Raw genomic sequence first — 10,537 nt, 5'->3', positions numbered from 1 at the left:
GTCGTAAGAGGCGACTAATGGATAGGAGTCGAGAGGTGGAGACTGTGTGCGTGTACGTGTGCGTGTGCGTGTGTGCGTGTGTGCCTGTGTGCGTGTTTTTGTGTGTGCGTGTGTGTGTGTGTGTCCGTTCGGCTTGCAGAGATAAGAACACGCCCGTGGCAAGAAGTCCCTGCCTGTCGAAAGAGGACAATAATGGGTAGGAGTCTAGAGGTGAAGAGTGTATGTGTGTGCGTGTGTGCGTGCGTGTTTAAGTGTGTGTGTATGTGAGTGTGTGATTGTGTGTGAGTGTGTGTGTGTGCGGTCGGCTCGCAGAGATAAGAACACAGCCGTGGCAAGAAGGCCCTGCCTGTCGTAAGAGGCGAGTAATAAGTAGGATTCGAGAGGTGAAGAGTGTATGTGTGTGTGTGCGTGTGTGCGTGTTTGTGTGTGTGTGAGAGTAGGTGTGTGTGTCCGTTCGGCTTGCAGTGATAAGAACACGGCCAAGGCAAGAAGGCCCTGCCTGTCGTAAGAGGCGACTAATAGGTAGGAGTCGAGAGGTGAAGAATGTATGTGTGTGTGCGTGTGTGCGTGTTTGTGTGTGTGAGTGTATGTGTGTGTGCGTGTGTGCGTGCGTGTATGTGTGTGTGTTTGTGAGTGTGTGTGTGTATGTGTGTGTCCCTTCGGCTCGCAGAGATAAGTAAACAGCCTTGGCAAGAAGGCGATGCAAATCGTACGGGGCGACTAATGGGTAGGAGTCGAGAGGTGAAGAGTGGGCGACTAATAAGTAGGAGGCGAGTGGTGAAAAGTGTATGTGCGTGTGTGCGTGTGTGCGTGTGTGTGTGCGTGTGTAAGTATGTGTGTGTGTTAGTTCGGCTTGCAGAGATAAGAACACGACTGAGGCAAGAAGGCCCTGCCTATCGTAAGAGGCGACTAATAGGTAGGAGTCGACAGGTGAAGAGTGTATGTGTGTGTGTGCGTGTGTGAGTTTGTGTGTGTGTCCGTTCGGCTTGCAGAGATAAGAACACGGCCGAGGCAAGAAGGCCCTGCCTGTCGTGAGAGACGACTAATAGGTAGGAGTCGAGAGGTAAAGAATGTATATGTGTGTGCGTGTGTGCGTGTGTGCGTGTTTGTGTGTGTGTGAGTGTATGTGTGTGTGCGTGTGTGTGGCGTGTGTGCGTGCGTGTCTGTGTGAGTGTGTGTGTGTGTCCGTAGAGAGGCTCGCAGAGATAAGAATGCGTTCGTGGCAAGAAGGCCCTGCCTGTCTTAAGAGGCGACTAATGGATAGGAGTCGAGAGGTGGAGAGTGTGTGCGTGTGCGTGTGCGTTTGCGTGTGTGCGTTTGTGCCTGTGTGCGTGTGTTTGTGTGTGCGTGTGTGTGTGTGTCCGGTCGGCTCGCTGAAATGAGAACACGGCCGTGGCAAGAAGGCCCTGCCTGTCGTAAGAGGCGACTAATGGGTAGGAGTCGAGAGGTGAAGAGTGTATTTGTGTGTGTGTGCGTGTGTGCGTGTGTGTGCGGGTGTGTGTGAGTGTGTGTGTGTCCGTTCGGCTCGCAGAGATAAGAACACGGCTGAGGCAAGAAGTCCCTGCCTGTCGTAAGAGGCGACTAATGAATAGGAGTCGAGAGGTGAAGAGTGTATGTGTCTGTGTGTGTGCGTGTGTGTCCGTTTGGCTTGCAGAGATAAGAATACGGCCGAGGCAAGAAGGCCCTGCCTGTCTTAAGAGGCGACTAATGGATAGGAGTCGAGAGGTGGAGAGTGTGTGCGTGTGCGTGTACGTGTGCGTGTGTGCGTGTATGCCTGTGTGCGTGTGTTTGTCTGTGCGTGTGTGTGTGTGTCCTTTCGACTCGCAGAGATAAGAACACGGCCGTGGCAAGAAGGCCCTGCCTGTCTTAAGAGGCGACTTATGGATAGGAATCGAGAGGTGGAGAGTGTGAGCGTGTGTGCGTGTGTGCGTGTGTGCCTGTGTGCGTGTTTTTGTGTGTGCGTGTGTGTGTGTGTCCGTTCGGCTTGCAGAGATAAGAACACGGCCGTGGCAAGAAGTCCCTGCCTGTCGTAAGAGGAGAATAATGGGTAGAAGTCGAGAGGTGAATAGTGTATGTGTGCTTGCGTCTGTGTGTTTGTGTGTGAGTGTGTGTGTGTCCGTTCGGCTCGCAGAGATAAGAATGCGTTCGTGGCAAGAAGGCCCTGCCTGTCTTAAGAGGCGACTAATGGATGGGAGTCGAGAGGTGTAGAGTGTGTGCGTGTGCGTGAGCGTTTGCGTGTGTGCGTTTGTGCCTGTGTGCGTGTGTTTGTGTGTGCGTGTATGTGTGTGTCCGGTCGGCTCGCTGAAATGAGAACACGGCCGTGGCAAGAAGGCCCTGCCTGTCGTAAGAGGCGACTAATGGGTAGGAGTCGAGAGGTGAAGAGGGTATGTGAGTGTGTGCGTGTGTGAGTGTGTGTGTGTTTGTGCGTGTGTAAGTGTGTGTGTGTATGTATGTGTGTGTCCATTCGGCTCGCAGAGATTAGAATACGGCCAAGGCAAGAAGGCCATGCCTGTCGTAAGAGGCGACTAATGGGTAGGAGTCGAGAGGTGAAGAGTGTATTTGTGTGTGTGTGTATGTGCGTGTGTGTGCGTGTGTGCGTGCGTGTGTGTGTGAGTGTGTGTGTGTCCGTTCGGCTTGCAGAGATAAAAATACGTCCGAGGCAAGAAGGCCCTGCCTCTTGTAAGGGGCGACTAATAGGTATGAGTCGAGAGGTGAATAGTGTATGTGTATGTGTGTGTGCGTGTGTGGGTGTGTGTGTGTTTGTACGTGTGTAAATGTGTGTGTGTATGTATGTGTGTGTCCATTCGGTTCGCAGAGATTAGAATACGGCCGAGGCAAGAAGGCTATGCCTGTCGTAAGAGGCGACTAATGGGTAGGAGTCGAGAGGTGAAAAGTATATTTGTGTGTGTGCGTGTGTGTGCATGTGTGCGTGCTTGTGTGTGTGAGTGTGTGTGTGTCCGTTCGGCTTGCAGAGATAAGAATACGGCCGAGGCAAGAAGGCCCTGCCTGTCTTAAGAGGTGACTAATGGATAGGAGTCGAGAGGTTGAGAGTGTGTGCGTGTGCGTGTGCGTGTGCGTGTGTGCGTGTGTGTGTTTGCGGGTGAGCGTGCGTGTGTGTTTGAGTGTGTGTGTATGTCCGTTCGGCTCGCAGAGATAAGAACATGGCCGTAGCAAGAAGGCCCTGCCTGTCGTAAAGGGCGACTAATGGGTAGGAGTCGAGAGGTAAAGAGTGTATGTGTGTGTGCGTGTGGCGTGTGTGTGTGCGTGTGTGAGCGTGTGTGTATGTATGTGTGTCCGTTCGGCTTGCAGAGATAAGAATACGACCGAGGCAAGAAGGCCCTGCCTGTCTTAAGAGGTGACTAATGGATAGGAGTCGAGAGGTGGAGAGTGTGTGCGTGTGCGTGTGCGTGTGCGTGTGCGTGTGTGCATGTGTGTGTGCGTGTGAGCGTGCGTGTGTGTGTGAGTGTATGTGTATGTCCGTTCGGCTCTCAGAGATAAGAACATGGCCGTGGCAAGAAGGCCCTGCCTGTCGTAAAGGGCGACTAATGGGTAGGAGTCGAGAGGTGAAGAGTGTATGTGTGTGTGTACGTGTGTGCGTGTGTGTGTGCGTGTGTGAGTATGTGTGTGTGTCCGTTCGGCTTGCAGAGATACGAATACGATTGTGGCAAGAAGTCCCTGAATGTCGTAAGAGGCGACTAATGGGTAGGAGTCGAGAGGTTAAGAGTCTATGTGTGTGTGTGTGTATGAGTGTGTGTGTGTTCCTTCGGCTTGCAGAGATAAGAACACGGCCGAGGCAAGAAGACCCTGCTTGTCGTGAGAGACGACTAATAGGTAGGAGTCGAGAGGTGAAGAATGTATGTGTGTGTGCGTATGTGCGTGTTTGTGTGTGTGAGTGTATGTGTGTGTGCGTGTGTGCGTGCGTGTGTGCGTGTGTGTGTGAGTGTGTGTGTATGTGTGTGTCCGTTCGGCTTGCAGAGATAAGAACACGGCCGTGGCAAGAAGTCCCTGCCTGTCGTAAGAGGAGAATAATGGGTAGGAGTCGAGAGGTGAAGAGTGTGTGCGTGTGCGTGTGCGTGTGTGTGTGTGTGTGCGTGTGTGTGTGTCCGTTTGGCTTGCAGAGATAAGAACACGGCCGTGGCAAGAAGTCCCTGCCTGGCGTAAGAGGCGACTAATGAATAGGAGTCGAGAGGTGAAGAGCGTATGTGTCTTTGTGTGTGTGCGTGTGTTTTTGCGTGTGTGAGTATGTGTGTGTATTTGTGTGTGTGTGTCAGTTTGGCTTGCAGAGATAAGAATACGGCCGAGGCAAGAAGGCCCTGAATGTCGTAAGAGGCGACTTATGGGTAGGAGTCGAGAGGTTAAGAGTGTATGTGTGTGTGTGTGTGTGTGTGAGTGTGTGTGTGTCCGTTTGGCTTGCAGAGATAAGAACACGGCCGAGGCAAGAAGACCCTGCCTGTCGTGAGAGACGACTAATAGGTAGGAGTCGAGAGGTGAAGAATGTATGTGTGTGTGCGTATGTGCGTGTTTGTGTGTGTGAGTGTATGTGTGTGTGCGTGTGTGCGTGCGTGTGTGCGTGTATGTGTGAGTGTGTGTGTATGTGTGTCCGTTCGGCTTGCAGAGATAAGAACACGGCCGTGGCAAGAAGTCCCTGCCTGTCGTAAGAAGAGAATAATGGGTAGGAGTCGAGAGGTGAAGAGTGTGTGCGTGTGAGTGTGCGTATTCGTGTGTGTGTGCGTGTGTGTGTGTCCGTTCGGCTTGCAGATATAAGAACACGGCCGTGGCAAGAAGTCCCTGCCTGTCGTAAGAGGAGAATAATGGGTAGGAGTCGAGAGGTGAAGAGTGTATGTGTGTGTGTGCGTGTGTGCGTACGTGTGTGAGTGTATGTGTGTGTGTGTGTGAGTGTGTGTGTGTCCGTTCGGCTTGCAGAGATAAGAACACGGCCGTGGCAAAAAGTCCCTGCCTGTCGTAAGAGGCGACTAATGGATAGGAGTCGAGAGGTGGAGAGTGTGTGCGTGTGCGTGTACGTGTGCGTGTGTGCGTGTGTGCCTGTGTGCGTGTGTTTGTCTGTGCGTGTGTGTGTGTGTCCGTTCGACTCGCAGAGATAAGAATACGTCCGTGGCAAGAAAGCCCTGCCTGTCTTAAGAGGCGACTAATGGATAGGAATCGAGAGGTGGAGAGTGTGTGCGTGTGTGCGTGTGTGCGTGTGTGCCTGTGTGCGTGTTTTTGTGTGTGCGTGTGTGTGTGTGTGTGTCCGTTCGGCTTGCAGAGATAAGAACACGGCCGTGGCAAGAAGTCCCTGCCTATCGTAAGAGGAGAATAATGGGTAGAAGTCGAGAGGTGAATAGTGTATGTGTGCTTGCGTGTGTGTGTTTGTGTGTGAGTGTGTGTGTGTGTCCGTTCGGCTCGCAGAGATAAGAATACGTTCGTGGCAAGAAGGCCCTGCCTGTCTTAAGAGGCGACTAATGGATGGGAGTCGAGAGGTGTAGAGTGTGTGCGTGTGCGTGAGCGTTTGCGTGTGTGCGTTTGTGCCTGTGTGCGTGTGTTTGTGTGTGCGTGTATGTGTGTGTACGGTCGGCTCGCTGAAATGAGAACACGGCCGTGGCAAGAAGGCCCTGCCTGTCGTAAGAGGCGACTAATGTGTAGGAGTCGAGAGGTGAAGAGGGTATGTGAGTGTGTGCGTGTGTGGGTGTGTGTGTGTTTGTGCGTGTGTAAGTGTGTGTGTGTATGTATGTGTGTGTCCATTCGGCTCGCAGAGATTAGAATACGGCCAAGGCAAGAAGGCCATGCCTGTCGTAAGAGGCGACTAATGGGTAGGAGTCGAGAGGTGAAGAGTGTATTTGTGTGTGTGTGTGTGCGTGTGTGTGCGTGTGTGCGTGCGTGTGTGTGTGAGTGTGTGTGTGTCCGTTCGGCTTGCAGAGATAAGAATACGTCCGAGGCAAGAAGGCCCTGCCTCTTGTAAGGGGCGACTAATAGGTAGGAGTCGAGAGGTGAATAGTGTATGTGTATGTGTGTGTGCGTGTGTGGGTGTGTGTGTGTGTTTGTACGTGTGTAAATGTGTGTGTGTATGTATGTGTGTGTCCATTCGGTTCGCAGAGATTAGAATACGGCCGAGGCAAGAAGGCTATGCCTGTCGTAAGAGGCGACTAATGGGTAGGAGTCGAGAGGTGAAAAGTGTATTTGTGTGTGTGCGTGTGTGTGCATGTATGCGTGCTTGTGTGTGTGAGTGTGTGTGTGTCCGTTTGGCTTGCAGAGATAAGAATACGGCCGAGGCAAGAAGGCCCTGCCTGTCTTAAGAGGTGACTAATGGATAGGAGTCGAGAGGTTGAGAGTGTGTGCGTGTGCGTGTGCGTGTGCGTGTGTGCGTGTGTGTGTGTGCGTGTGAGCGTGCGTGTGTGTTTAAGTGTGTGTGTATGTCCGTTCGGCTCGCAGAGATAAGAACATGGCCGTAGCAAGAAGGCCCTGCCTGTCGTAAGAGGCGACTAATGGGTAGGAGTCGAGAGGTAAAGAGTGTATGTGTGTGTGCGTGTGTGCGTGTGTGTGTGCGTGTGTGAGCGTGTGTGTATGTATGTGTGTCCGTTCGGCTTGCAGAGATAAGAATACGGCCGAGGCAAGAAGGCCTTGCCTGTCTTAAGAGGTGACTAATGGATAGGAGTCGAGAGGTGAAGAGTGTGTGCGTGTGCGTGTGCGTGTGCGTGTGTGCATGTGTGTGTGCGTGTGAGCGTGCGTGTGTGTGTGAGTGTGTGTGTATGTCCGTTCGGCTCTCAGAGATAAGAACATGGCCGTGGCAAGAAGGCCCTGCCTGTCGTAAAGGGCGACTAATGGGTAGGAGTCGAGAGGTGAAGAGTGTATGTGTGTGTGTACGTGTGTGCGTGTGTGTGTGCGTGTGTGAGTATGTGTGTGTGTCCGTTCGGCTTGCAGAGATAAGAATACGTTTGTGGCAAGAAGTCCCTGAATGTCGTAAGAGGCGACTAATGGGTAGGAGTCGAGAGGTTAAGAGTGTATGTGTGTGTGTGTGTGAGTGTGTGTGTGTTCGTTCGGCTTGCAGAGATAAGAACACGGCCGAGGCAAGAAGACCCTGCTTGTCGTGAGAGACGACTAATAGGTAGGAGTCGAGAGATGAAGAATGTATGTGTGTGTGCGTATGTGCGTGTTTGTGTGAGTGTGTGTGTGTATGTGTGTGTCCGTTCGGCTTGCAGAGATAAGAACACGGCCGTGGCAAGAAGTCCCTGCCTGTCGTAAGAGGCGACTAATGAATAGGAGTCGAGAGGTGAAGAGCGTATGTGTCTTTGTGTGTGTGCGTGTGTTTTTGCGTGTGTGAGTATGTGTGTGTATTTGTGTGTGTGTGTCAGTTTGGCTTGCAGAGATAAGAATACGGCCAAGGCAAGAAGGCCCTGAATGTCGTAAGAGGCGACTTATGGGTAGGAGTCGAGAGGTTAAGAGTGTATGTGTGTGTGTGTGTGAGTGTGTGTGTGTCCGTTCGGCTTGCAGAGATAAGAACACAGCCGAGGCAAGAAGACCCTGCCTGTCGTGAGAGACGACTAATAGGTAGGAGTCGAGAGGTGAAGAATGTATGTGTGTGTGCGTATGTGCGTGTTTGTGTGTGTGAGTGTATGTGTGTGTGCGTGTGTGCGTGCGTGTGTGCGTGTGTGTGTGAGTGTGTGTGTATGTGTGTGTCCGTTCGGCTTGCAGAGATAAGAACACGGCCGTGGCAAGAAGTCCCCGCCTGTCGTAAGAGGAGAATAATGAGTAGGAGTCGAGAGGTGAAGAGTGTGTGCGTGTGAGTGTGCGTGTTCGTGTGTGTGTGCGTGTGTGTGTGTCCGTTCGGCTTGCAGATATAAGAACACGGCCGTGGCAAGGAGTCCCTGCCTGTCGTAAGAGGAGAATAATGAGTAGGAGTCGAGAGGTGAAGAGTGTATGTGTGTGTGTGCGTACGTGTGTGAGTGTATGTGTGTGTGTGTGTGAGTGTGTGTGTGTCCGTTCGGCTTGCAGAGATAAGAACACGGCCGTGGCAAGAAGTCCCTGCCTGTCGTAAGAGGAGAATAATGGGTAGGAGTCGAGAGGTGAAGAGTGTGTGCGTGTGAGTGTGCGTGTGCGTGTGTGTGTGCGTGTGTGTGTGTGTCCGTTCGGCTTGCAGAGATAAGAACACGGCCGTGGCAAGAAGTCCCTGCCTGTCGTAAGAGGAGAATAATGGGTAGGAGTCGAGAGGTGAAGAGTGTATGTGTGTGTCTGCGTGTGTGCGTACGTGTGTGAGTGTGTGTGTGATTGTGTGTATGTGTCAGTGTGTGTGTGTCCGGTCGGCTCGCAGAGATAAGAACACGGCCGTGGCAAGAAGTCCCTGCTTGTCGTAAGAGGCGACTAATGAATAGGAGTCGAGAGGTGAAGAGTGTATGTGTCTTTGTGTGTGTGCGTGTGTTTTTGCGTGTGTAAGTATGTGTGTGTATTTGTGTGTGTGTTACCCTTTGGCTTGCAGAGATAAGAATACGGCCGAGGCAAGAAGGCCCTGCCTGTCGTAAGAGGCGACTAATGGGTAGGAGTCGAGAGGTGGAGAGTGTGTGTGTATGCGGGTGTGTGTGTGTCCATTCGGCTTGCAGAGATAAGAACACGGCCGTGGCAAGAAGTCCCTGCCTGTCGTAATAGGAGAATAATGGGTAGGAGTCGAGAGGTGAAGAGTGTATGTGTGTGTGTGCGTGTGTGCGTACGTGTGTGAGTGTGTGTGTGAATGTGTGTGTGTGTCAGTGTGTGTGTGTCCGTTCGGCTCGCAGAGATTAGAATACGGCCAAGGCAATAAGTCCATGCCTGTCGTAAGATGCGACTAATGGGTAGGAGTCGAGAGGTGAAGAGTGTATTTGTGTGTGTGTGCGTGTGTGCGTGTGTGTGTGCGTGGGTGCGTGTGTGTGTGTAAGTGTGTGTGTGTCCATTCGGCTCGCAGAGATAAGAACACGGCCGTGGCAAGAAGTCCCTGCCTGTCGTAAGAGGCGACTAATGAATAGGAGTCGAGAGGTGAAGAGTGTATGTGTCTTTGTGTGTGTGCGTGTGTTTGTGTGTGTGTGAGTATGTGTGTGTATTTGTGTGTGTGTCCGTTTGGCTTGCAGAGATAAGAATACGGCCGAGGCAAGAAGGCCCTCTCTCTTGTAAGGGGCGACTAATAGGTAGGAGTCGAAAGGTGAATAGTGTATGTGTGTGTGTGTGTGTGTGTGCGTGTGTGGGTATGTGTGTGTTTGTGCGTGTGTAAGTGTGTGTGTGTGTGTATGTATGTGTGTGTCCATTCGGCTCGCAGAGATTAGAATACGGCCGACGCAAGAAGGTCATGCCTGTCTTAAGAGGCGACTAATGGATAGGAGTCGAAAGGTGGAGAGTGTATACGTGTGTGCGCGTGTGTGCGTGCGTGTGTGTGTGTGTTCTTGTATGTGTGTGTGTGAGTGTGTGTGTGTCTGGTCGGCTCGCAGAGATAACAACATGGCCGTGGCAGGAAGGCCCTGCCTGTCGTAAGATGCGACTAATGGGTAGGAGTCGAGAGGTGAAGAGTGTATATGTGTGTGTGCGTGTGTGCTTGTGTGCGTTCGGTTTGCAGAGATAAGAACATGGCCGTGGCAGGAAGGCCCTGCCTGTCGTAAGAGGTGACTAATGGGTAGGAGTCGAGAGGTGAAGAGTGTATGTGTGTGTGTGTGCGTGTGTGCGTGTGTGTGTGCGTGTGTGAGTGTGTGTGTATGTGTGTGTGTCCGTCTGGCTTGCAGAGGTAAGAATACGGCCAAGGCAAGAAGACCCTGCCAGTTGTAAGGGGCGACTAATAGGTAGGAGTCGAGAGGTGAAGAGTGTATGTGTGTGTCTGCGTGTGTGCGTGTGTTTGTGCGTGTGTGAGTATGTGTGTGTCCGTTCGGCTTGCAGAGATAAGAATACGTCCGTGGCAAGAAGGCCCTGCCTGTCTTAAGAGCTAATGGATAGGAGTCGAGAGGTGGAAAGTGTGTGGGTGTGCCTGTGCGTGTGTGCGTGTGTGCCTGTGTGCGTGTGTTTGTGTGTGCGTGTGTGTCTGTCTGTTCGGCTTTCAGAGATAAGAACACGGCCGTGGCAAGAAGTCCCTACCTGTCGTAAGAGGAGAATAATGGGTAGGAGTCGAGAGGTGAATAGTGTATGTGTGTGTGTGTGCGTGTGTAAGTGTGTGTGTGTGTGTGTGAGTGTGTGTGTGTGTCCGTTCGGCTCGCAGAGATCAGAATACGTCCGTGGCAAGAAGGCCTTGCCTGTCTTAAGAGGCGACTAATGGATAGGAGTCGAAAGGTGGAGAGTGTGTGCTTGTGCGTGTGCGTGTGCGTGTGTGCCTTCGGCTTGCAGAGATAAGAACACGACCGTGGCAAGAAGTCCCTGCCTTTCGAAAGAGACGAGTAATGGGTAGAAGTCGAGAGGTTAAGAGTGTATATGTGTGTGTGCGCGTGTGTGCGTGCGTGTGTTCTTGTATTTGTGTGTGTGAGTGTGTGTGTGTCCGGTCGGCTCGCAGAGATAAGAACATGGCCGTGGCAGGAAGGCCCTGCCTGTCGTAAGAGGCGAC

Source organism: Diabrotica undecimpunctata, unplaced genomic scaffold (genome assembly GCF_040954645.1).
Source record: "Diabrotica undecimpunctata isolate CICGRU unplaced genomic scaffold, icDiaUnde3 ctg00000571.1, whole genome shotgun sequence".
NCBI classification, from domain to species: domain Eukaryota; kingdom Metazoa; phylum Arthropoda; class Insecta; order Coleoptera; family Chrysomelidae; genus Diabrotica; species Diabrotica undecimpunctata.
The sequence above is the reverse complement of the archived record's forward strand: the minus strand, read 5'-3'. Positions refer to the sequence as shown.